Genomic DNA, 11,973 nt, shown 5'->3' with positions numbered 1-11,973 from the left:
TGCCTGGAAAGTCGCCTGAGGTTTCTCTGCAATGTTGGGACATCCTCTTCAACCTACAGGCTTAGCATATCTAACAGACTCACCTGTGAAGCAGGATTTTCTAGAGAGCCTTCCTACCTTGTCTTGGCAAGCATCAGCAATCGTTTGTTTTATGTCCTGTTTGTCCATTTTGGACAGCATACCGTCAGCAGTCAATGCAAAGGCACTTTCTTGCCCGGTGACTAACTTTTCCCACAATGAAAGTAAACTCCATGTGCAGGTTCTTCAATGCCTATATCTTCTCTGAGGTAGATTGGTGCTGCTAGGAGCAGACATGTCTCATAGTCATAAAAAAAGAAAAAATCTGTTATTAAAACACCTTAAATGCCATATTCTCTAGATCTCTGAAGTGTTTGAAGATGATCTGTCTATCAAAATTATATCTCTGCTTGACCTTGAAAACATTCCTAATATGAATACAAGTTCGATTGTAATAACTAACTACTAACTTTCATTTCTTTATATCCTAATAGTTGGTAATAATAACATTCTAGGATTAGCTAGGATTGCATTTCATTTCTTTATATTCTAATAGTTGGTAATAATACCTTTCTAGGATTAGCTAGGATTGCATTATTTTGTTAAATGAACTGTATAGGTACAATACTTGAACAAGATTAGAAATACATGTACAATATATTCTAACAGAGAAACATTTCTTCAAGGTTTAAACAGTTTTAAAACAACTTCTCAGCCTCTACTTCTATGAGTTCCAGTACCAGCCAAGCTTCATCAAGCATGTCAGGTCATCCCACTGTAATCACACTCCCTTTGTCTTTGGTTCCTACTTCAGGGGTGTTAAAGGTGAGTCTTCCTTGTTGTGCTTGATTTGAATGGATCCCCAGATGAATTCTTCATGGATTACTGAGCTCTCAGTCCAGTTGAGAAAACCAGGGCTCTAGGAGAGAACATTTTATAGCTTAAAAAACAAGACAAAACTAAGCACAAAGAAACCAGCAAAACCTCTACCAGAGTTAGAACATGAACCTTCCTAGTTCATGCTAGTGCTAGAAGGAATGAGAGAACACAGGAGTAGGAGTAATCCTGAGAGAATGCAAGTAGAGGCCTAGATGGATCCTGGATTCTGAATACTGAGGGAAGAGTTTAAAACAGGCCTGAGGTTCAGGTTTAGGCTATGGTTGCTATAGTAGGGCATGAGTTGGTACCTGCATGAAGTAGCAAGACTTGGACCTTTGTCTCCTTCTGTCTGCAGTTGACTTCACTGAGAAGAAGCTACTGAAAAAGAGGATGGTGAAATACTAGGCCAACTTTGCAAGACATGGGTGAGAATATGCCCCTCTCTCAACCTTTTTATGGCTGGGTCTCATTCAGGGCTCCCATGTGGGTGTGCCTCATTAGCATGTGTGGGTCCTTAATTATAACATAGTCTTCTCCAAACCAGGGCACACTTAGGCCAATACCTTCTAGCTTTAGTTACTGCTCATCCCCCAAGGACTTGGTGAGTGAGTAATGGTATTGTGGTACTGTTCTTTAGACTTTCCTCTGAGAGGGAGAGACAAAACTAGACAGCTACCCTTGCTTCATATGGAGTTGACACTGTGGGTGTCACTTTTACTCTGTATCTGTAGACCAGTCCTATACCCTCAGGCCCTTGGCCTAGTCATCTACTTCTCTGGCCCAAATCAATGTATCAGGTCTTGGATGAGAACGACCCTTCTCTGTTGGTGAGATATCCACAGGAACCCCAACAGCAAGGGTCTCCCCTACTGGCCTGAGTTGGTCCATAATTAGCAACACCTGCAGCTGAACATTCAGCTTGCTGTGGACTGAGCCCTGAAGGCCAGAAAGCTGCAGTTCTAGATGAATACTCTGCCCCAGAAGATCTAGGAGCTAAAGGGGACTCAGGTCAAGCACACAGAGTTTTAGTGTCCTGTAACAGGAAAAGTGTGTGGGGTTGAGGTCAGATGGGGTCATCCTGAGGTTTCAAAGTCCATTTATTTATCTTTATTTGTTCCAATACTCACATAATTACTTCAAATCTCAGTATTTGCCATTGCAGTCCTGTATCACAAACCCTCTGTGCGTTACTCCTTATCATCCTGGACACATTTTATTACACTCACTAAATACTATCATAAACATATGGATGTGTGAGCTCCAAAGTTCCTCCATTTTATTTAACACTTCACTCTGATTAGACTCCTTCCTTCTTTCCCCACCTCTTTTCTCTCCTTCTTTCCTTCCTCCCACCATTTCCTTCCCATTCCCTCTCTCCTCTTTTCCAAGCCTCAGACTCCCTTCAAATGAAACAGAAGCTTCAGGAACTATTGACAACAGGAAATCTTATGTCTTCCTTCAGCAAGTTCATGTTTTCTCATATTTCTAAGTTGTCAATAGAAAACCTGACTTCCTTAAGCCCCATTGCCTTCATAAGTTCACAATGCTCTTCTCAAATGATAATGAACTACAAATTGGGCTCTTAGTGTCTGTAACCTCAAATATTTGGAGGCTGAGGCAGAATGGTTTCATAAGCTCAGGGCAGGATAACAAGTCCCACATCTCAGAAACAAAACAAAAACCATAACCTCAGTAAGTTACAGATAGTAACAGATGTACAGCTTTGTATATTGAGAAATCCAGGGTCCAGATGCTGACAGATTTGCTGTGTGGTAGGAAACAGGTCTCTGACTGGAGATCTCAAGGATTGCATCTTATGTTCTCTCCTGGTAGAAAGTGTAAGCAGTGGCATTCAAGGACAACATTAGGTCCCTACTGACTTGAACTGGGGTCAGGGAAGATTTTCCTGTTAGTGAGATGACCATGCAGGTTGTTTCCACTCTATCTGTAGAGCATTTATTGATGTTCCTACTGCTAGCTTGCCTCTGCTTTTCAGTTCTGTACATACACACTAAACTTCCAATGGGGAGTCAGAATGTGTTTTAGACTTTTAATAATTATCTCATTTTTAGTAGCTTGAGTGTGGATTGTTTTATGTGGCTAGGGATTGATCTTGGGGTTTGTGCATGTTAGGCAAGTGTTCTACCTGTGAACTAATCCCTCAGACTACTGTGGATTTTTTAAATGTAATCAATCTCTTTTAGATGTATGGTTTATTAAGTCTGAGGAATTTTATAAGGCATGCAACTGCCACCCACATCAGAATTAGAACATACCTCACTCCCCCACCAATGGCTTTCCTCGGGGCCCTTTGCTATCATTCACTACCTTTGACCCTGCTTCAATGTATCCAAGATATTACTTTATCTTGCTATATTGGGGCTTGTCTCCAGTACATTATATGTAGAGTGTTTTGGACTGGCTATGTCACTTTACATAATGTCTTTGTTTCCTCTCATTGGGGAATGCCATCAAGTGTGCACACAACACATTCTATCCACTTACCCAATCTATGGACAACTGTTTTACTTGATTATTTGCTCCTCTTCTTTGAACAAGGACTCTATGCAGCCCAGGTTGTCCCTGAACTCATGATGTCACTTGTCTTGGCTTCCTGAGTGGTTGGATCATAGGTATTGGCCTCCCATCCGAGGTGCTGTTTTTAATAAGCTGTGTAGATATTCTCCCACATGATTTCATATGATTACATGTATTCAAATTTTGATTTATAACCTAGAACAGACTTGCTAAGTCATAAGACACACATGTTAAACATTTAAAGAAGTTGTCACTCTTTGGGTACATGTCCAGGATTGGAATAGCTGGGTCTTGATGGGGATCAGTTTCCATCATCCCCAGGAACTACCACACTGATTTCCATAGCTACTGTACATGTTTGCCCTCTCAACAACAATAGAGGACAATTCCTCTTACTCCACATCCTTGCCAGCATGAGCTGTCACTTGTTTTATTGATCTTAGCCATTCTGACAGGTGTAAGGTGAAATCTTAAAGTAGTTTTGATTTGTATTTCCCTGATGGCTAAGGATGTTAAACATTTCTTTAAGTGTTTCTCAGCCATTTGAATTTTCTCTATTGAAAATTCTGTTTAGATCTGTACCCTATTTTTAATCTGGATATTTGTTTCTTAATATCTAGCTCTTTTAGTTCTTTGTATATTTTGGATATTATCCCTCTCCCAGACTGCAGTTGGCAAAATTTGATCCAATTCTGTTGGCTGCCTCTTTGTCTGAATAACAGTGTTTTTGCCCTGCAGAAGCTTCTCACTTTCATGAGGCCCCATTTATTACTTGTTTATCTCAGTGCCTGTGCTAAAGGTGTTCTGTTCAGAAAGTTATTTCCTGTGCCAACTACTTCCAGGTCATTCCCCACTTTCTCTTCTATCAGTTTCAGTGTATCTGGTTTTAGGTTGAGGTCTCTGTTCCATTGGGATTTGAGTTTTCTTCAGGAAGTCAGTATTTGAATTCTTTTTTTTCCATTAAGAACTTTTTTTGTTCATTTTGCATACCAACCACAGATCCCCCTCTCTTCCTTCCTTCTGCCCCCAAGCCTTCCTCCCCTACCCACCCTCCATCTCCTCCTCTGATAAGGTAAGGCCTCCCATGGGGAGTCAGCAGAGCCTGGTTTGCCTTCTCCTACATGCAGCTCTCAGGGTTGACCAGCACCACTGTTGAAGATTCTGTCCCCTTTCTAGTCTGTGTTTCTGGCCTCTTTGTCAGAAATCAGGTATCCATAGGTGTTCTGACTTATATCTGGTTCTTTAATTTGATTCTATTGATCACTGTGTCTTGATTTGGTGCCAATATCATTCTGCTTTTGATTATTATAGCTTTGTAGTACTACTTGAAATCTGCAATGGTGACAGCGCCAGCATTTCTTTTATTATTCAAGATTGTCTTAGCTATCCTGGGCTTATGTGCTTCTATACGAAGCTAGAAACTGGGAAGTAGTATGTTAGAATTTTGGAGGGTCTCATTGGTCTGTAGAGTCATATTTGGAGGATGGTCATTTTTACTACATTGATCCTACTGATCCATGGCCATGGGAGATCTTTCCATCTTCTGATATGGTCTTCAATTTTTTCTTCAACAACTTGAAGTTTTTATCATATAAACCTTTCACTTTCTTAGAGTTATCTCATATGATTTTATATTTATTTGAAGCTATTGTGAAAGGTATTTCCCTAATTTCTTCTCAGTCCATTTGTCTTTTGTATATAGGAGGGCTAGTTATTTTTGTGAGTTAGTTTTGTATCCAGTTAGTTTGCTGAAAATGTTTATCAACTACAGGTGTTTCCTAGTGGAATTGTTTGGGTCACTTAGGTATACTGTCATATCATCTACAAATAAAGATACTTTGGCTTCTTCCTTTCCAATTTGTATCCCTTTGATCTCTTTCAGTTTTCTTATTGTTTGTGTGATTTGTCACATCCATGGCGTCTTAGAAAGGTCATGTGACCATAACAAAAACCATAAGCTGCAAGCTCAGGTCTATGGCAGACATATGTGGCCTGGCTACATAGAAGATCAAGGCAGAAGTATTTCATGAGCTCAAAAGTTAAAGGTCAACCTGTATCATATACCTCTCAACTGCATACAAGCATATATTAGATATGAAACTTTAGACTTACAAATATAGGATATATAGAATATTTTCTTTAATTTTGCCAGATATAAGTAGACTAGATATTATCACTATAATTCTTACTTGATAACTGTTTTGTTATATGTAATTTTACTATGTTGAAGTTAAAACCTTCCTTTTAAATAGAAAAAAGGGGAAATGATAGGAGTGTCCTTTTGTATGCTGTGAAAATATGTTGCTCTAACTGGCTGATAAATAAAGCTTTTTAGCCAGTGGTGAGGCAGAATAGGGTTAGGCAGGACATTCTAACTAGAGAGGAAGAAGGAGAAAGGCAGAACAGAGAGACGCTGCCAGCCACTACCATGAGAAGCAAGATGTTTGTTTGTTTGTTTGTTTTCCGAGACAGGGTTTCTCTGTGTAGCTTTATGCCTTTCCTGGAACTCGCTTTGGAGACCAGGCTGGCCTTGAACTCACAGAGATCCGCCTGCATCTGCCTCCCGAGTGCTGGGATTAAAGGCGTGCGCCACCACCGCCCAGCCAGAGAAGCAAGATGTAAAGATACCAGTAAGCCATGAGCTGTGTAGCAAGGTATAGATTTATAAAAACAGGTTAATTTAAGATACAAGATCTAGCTAGCAAGAGCCTGAGCCATTAGGCCATACATTTTTAATTAATATAAACCTCTGAGGGTTTATTTGGGTCTAATCAGCTGCAAGCCTGAGAGGGACTGAAGAGAACTCCAGCTTCAAATGGAGCCAGAACTTGGAGCAAGAGTTTCCACCTAAACCCGAGAAAGTTTAAAAAAAAAAAAGATTCTAAAACGCAGCTAAAAACAGCTTCCTAGTTGTCTCTCTCAAGTTAGCCACAGCCTGCATGCTTGAGCTACACTATGGCAGGTTCATAGCATGCAGGCTTGAGCCAAGCAGCATGGCAGATTCCCACCACAGTACACAGAGGTTTCTGCAAGCCTTGCAACATGGCGCATGGTGGATATAGATTTTACTGCTAAAAAAAAAAGAAAAGAAAAGAAAAGAAAGGAAAAGAAAAGAAAAGAAAAAGAACTTTCTGGGCTGCATGCTGCTTTGATAGAAGAGTAGACCCACTGCTTCCCAGAGTCAGTGGTAAGCATGGTTCCTAGAGCTGGCTATAAACATAGTTCTGCCATGTTGGAAAGCTGAATTGGGCAGATCCAATAGCCAAGGCTTCTGCTTTAGTACTAGCCACTGCAGTTTAAAGCAACAGATTCGCAATAAGTCAGATTCAGATTAAATAAACCTCTAAATGGTTTACAATGTGTGTAAAAATGTATGTAGGCTTGGAAGAGAGAAAAAGTAATATAAGCAGTTATATAAAGAAATCAACAGTTTCAAAAATAGTCTTTAAAGAAAAAGTAAAAGTAATATAAAAATAAGCCATGTAAAAAATGGGAATCACACAGAGAGTCTGGATTATGTTGTCTTTGGGATTTTTAACTGTAGAAAGACATTTGATTGTAAAGGCTGCTTAGTTAAACAAATATGCATATTTTAAAAGTATCTGGACTTCAAAATTGGATCTAAGGATATGTTGCTTTGGAAAGGAGGCTCTGCTTTTGTTTCCATAGGAAGCAAGAGGCTATGGGTTTGTTCCAGATTAAAATACTTTATGGTTGACCAGCCAAGACACCCTGAAAGGTCTCCAATGATACTATGTCCTAGATCATCCAAGATCCAGAACTGTTTCAAGGCAACTGACTCAGACAATGCAGGCTTACAGACTATTCCAGTCAGGACTTGACCATAATTTTTAATTTTCTCAGGATTCTCCATAAGAATACAGAACTCTTTATCAGCAGGAATTAGCCTAAAACACTATGCCCACATTCCCAAAAAATGGATTATGGGTGTTTGTCTCTGTTTAGGTTGTTGGTTACAGATTGATATTGGTTATAGTCAATATCCTTCTAAAGAAAAAAGGGTGATATGATAAAGATATAATTGGATGAAAGGGTAGATTATTGAATGTACTTTTAAAGAGTAACTTGTATAAAATGTTTTACATTGGTATAGATTTTAGTTTATTGATACAAATTTAAACTTAATTTTGTTATACTATATATATGTGTGTGTATATATATATATTTCTACTCTTGTTTAAGGTATGATGTTTGTGCATCTCATAAATTAAATTATATTGGATAATTAAGAAATACAGATTAATAGTTAGTCTTCTATGATAGTCAAGCTTATAGTCATGTTGAGTTTTCTAGATATACAGAGGTATAATTCAATTAGGTATACATAGATATAATTCAACTAGGTAGGTAATCTTCAAACACTTCAAAGACCTACAGAATATGGCATTTAAAATGTTTTAAAAACTCATCTGGTCCTGGCAGCACCATTTTACTTCAGAGAGAAAGATGGGCATCAAAGACACTCCATATAGAGTATATCTTCTTCTTGACAAAAATAGCCATTTGGGCAAGAAACTGTTCTTGCCTAGACTGCTTGACAAAATGCTGTATTGACTGGCCCATAGGATGGGGACCACTGAAATTTACAAGGCAAGATGATTCTTCAGGTTCCTGCTTTACAGAAGAAACTGCCAGACATTCTACAGGACACAAAAAGAAGCAACTGAGAGACTTTAGGCCTGTGGGCTAAAGATGGATGTCCCAACATTGCAGAGGAACTTGGGATGACTGTCCAGGCAAGCAGCTATCTCTGTCATTCTAGGTTTTTTGGAAGTTGCTTACAATGCTCTTCCTGTTTACTTAGGTAATATTATATACTTCTGAGGTCTTTGATGTAGTTGGAGACTAGATAGTTATAATTATGATTTTCCCTGGTTATGATAAAAGATAAATTAGATATGAAACTTTAGACTTACAAATATAGAATAGATAGAATATTTTCTTTAATTTTGCAAATATAAGTAGACTAGATATTATCACTATAATTCTTGTTTGATAACTGTTTTGTTATATGTAATTTTACTATGTTGAAGTTAAAACCTTCCTTTTAAATAGAAAAAAGGGGAAATGATAGGAGTGTCTTTTTGTATGCTGTGAAAATATGTTGCTCTGATTGGCTAATAAATAAAGCTTTTTAGCCAGTGGTGAGGCAGAATAGGGTTAGGCAGGACATTCTAACTAGAGAGAAGGAAGGAGAAAGGCAGAACAGAGAGACGCTGCCAGCCACCACCATGAGAAGCAAGATGTAAAGACACCAATAAGCCACGAGCCATGTGGCAAGGTATAGATTTATAGAAATGGGTTAATTTAAGATATAAGATCTAGCTAGCAAGAAGCCTGAGCCATTAGGCCATACAGTTTTAATTAATATAAGCCTCTGTGTGCTTATTTGGGTCTGAGGCCGGGAGGAACTGGAGAAAACTCCAACTACAATTCATGGCTCTCCCAGAAACTGCTTGCTCAAGTCTTAGGAAACTGAAATTGAAGCCTGATCTCTGAGAGATGACTGACAGCCTGTTATGGCTTCTGCTTGGTCCTTTCAAAGCACATTTGTGCTGTGACTCAGCAAATCTGCTCTGACGTTTTAGCCTAAGGAAATGAAAGTATGATATTACAGAAATCCATGCTTTAAAAGTTCATGATAGAACCAGAGATTGTATGTATTTAACTTTTATCATTAATTTAAAATGATTTTTGTCACTAAATTTATTCTAGATAATTACTATAATTGATTGTTTACAAATGATTTATGTATATCTATCATAATTATATCCCATAAATGGACTTTTGAATGTGCTGTATGATTATTATTTTGAATAAACAAAATAAGAGATTTGGTACAAAAAAAAAGTTCATAAGGGTTTGGGTTTTTTTTTTTAAGTTTTTCGAGACAGGGTTTCTCTCTGTAACAGCCCTGGCTATCCTGGAACTCACTTTGTAGACAAGTCTCGCCCAAAACTCACAGAGATTCTCCTGCCTCTGCCTCTGGAGTGCTGGGATTAGAGGTGTGCGCCACCACCCCTAGCTCAACTGTTTGATTTTGAGTAGCTTAAAAAAATCCTTCAAACGTGTCATGTTGGGAATAAGCTGCATTCTGCCCTAAGTCAGTTACAACACACTGTATGAAACAGTGCTGTTCCACATTGTGACTTGCACCAAGACACTCTTGTACAAGAAGCATTTGACTATATTTTGAGGATGGATGATGACCTGCACCTTACAATCAACACCCTCTATCCAGCAACACCCATGAGGCACAGTCTGATGAATAACTTACTCCTAAAAGTAGGAAGAGTATTGCCATAAATGTTTACCAAAGTAGAATGAGATGTAGAAAACATGGCCCGATTGCAACAGTATCAACAAAGCCAGACACAAGAAATTACCAGACACATCAGACTAAAGAAGGGATGTAATTTCACCCAGACTCCACAAGGAAGAAGGCACCTAATATCATGATGGTGATGGCCTCTGGAGTCTGACCACATATGTATATGTGTGTGTGATCAGGGACCAACATACAGAGAACTCACGGTTATCCTAGTACCTTAACTTTGACTTTTTCCCCACACAACACATGGCTTACATAAACTGTTCTTCTGTTCATTGATCTGCCTGGACCTGGTGCTATCCTTACCTCCTACAGCATCCACCATGAGCTCAGCTCAAACCTTCGCTCTACAGTCTACTCTCTTACAGGCCTCTAGCAAGGTTTATCTTATTCCTACACTTTGACATCCCTATCAAACTCCTGCTTCTGCCTCTCAGTAAAGCCTCTTTGAAAGTCCTTGATTACTCTACTATAGACTCATTAATCCTTTGTAGCCTTTCATTATAAATATATGTAGAGGCAGAGGTGGGCAGATCTCTGTGAGTTTTAAACCAGCCTGGTCTACAGAGTGCATTCCAGGACAGGCTCCAAAGCTATACAGAGAAACCCTGTCTCAAAAAAACAATAAAAATTAAAATTAAATAAATATATGTGTAGCAGTATATAGATGTATAGATAGATATGTAGATGTATTTATTGTATGATATGATTTAAGTGGCAATATTAGCCATTAAGATCAGCATAAAAGAACCTGTGTTTGCCTCAGCTGACTACTAAGAAGGGAGACCACTTGATAAATTGCTGCCAACAAAAGCATCATGCCTGTGGAGTTTATTGCTATTTAATCAGTTCTGACATCATGGGAGGGCACAGACATGTTCATCCATGCTTCTGACATGGCACTCCTGCTGTATTGAGTGTTGAGTGCACCAAGTGTGTTCTCTTCATCTATATAGTGGAACCTAAAGTCAAGGGAAATCCCCACTTGAACCTCAAACACACTGTCTTAGTGGCAGAGCCAGTCACAGATGGTTTCTGTTCTGACTGGAGAGATGGGGCTCTAGTGGTTCCAAATTATATGCAGTTTCCAAAACACAGCACAAGAAAGCACTCAGGTGGATGCCAGAGTTCAGGACAACAGTTAATGCCAAAGACTTGAGGGAACTTTCTTAAGTAAAAAAAATATTCTCTACTTAAAGTGGGGATGGTCGCATGTCTCACACATTTACTCAAATTCAGTAAGCTACACAGGTAAAGAGGTGAGTTGTTTGCATAGAAATAATTATGAAACTTCCCAAATAAGACAACTACTGGAAGTGTAAAAGGTGCCCAGTGAACCCCTTTGACGAAGTGCCCTGGCTGCTGACACCAATTGAATCTACACAGAGTCACATCAGCAGCAGGAGCTCAGTAATGAGCTATGGCCCCAGGAGAAAGGGCTGGGACCAGCCCTCCTGGAGGTTAACCTTCTCTGTTCCATGGTGTCCAGGATTGACTTGGGAGCAAAGGTCATGCTATCCTGTGGTTGTTTTCCATGAAGTGTATTAAACTACTCTGTGTACCCAGGGAAACTTGCTCTGTGGGGCAAGATGATCAGAGACAGAGGTGTATGGGAGTCTCACGGTCCCTCAGACAAAAGAGCCTTAATGACAGAGAGTTAATGCTTTGGGAGAACACAAGCAGTTTGGACAGTTTTGGTCCCTTTGAAATGGGCTAATAGACATAACCAGACTTGCTTCACATAAAAGAATGTGCCACCTACAAAGAGACAGAAATAAGTGAATGAATTTGCTAATCAAGATATAGTCTACAATGTAATAGGTAGAGACACTTTCAGTTGTTTTCAGATTAAATGACTGACATGGGAATCTCTATGTACTGTGTTTTTGAAAGTATCTTTGGGTCATATTTCTTTATTGAAACTCAGGTTCCAGTGCAATAACATTAAGAGTTCAGCCCAGGTCTGCCTAGTGAAACTACAAGGTATGATCTTTGGTTCTGAGAGCTAGCCTTCACCACAAAGATTTGGTAGATCAAAAAGGCAGATTGAGTTCAATTTGGCACTTGTGTAAAGAACACAAAATATAAGAGACTTTGTGCTGGAGGGCTTGAAAACCTTAAGAACAACAGTATGGTAAGAATGAAAATTAGTCAGATGGAAGGTCAAAGAGTAGGGGCTGGTCAAG

This window comes from Peromyscus leucopus, chromosome 5 (assembly GCF_004664715.2).
Source record: "Peromyscus leucopus breed LL Stock chromosome 5, UCI_PerLeu_2.1, whole genome shotgun sequence".
NCBI lineage: Eukaryota > Metazoa > Chordata > Mammalia > Rodentia > Cricetidae > Peromyscus > Peromyscus leucopus.
Note: the sequence above shows the minus strand (reverse complement) of the source record.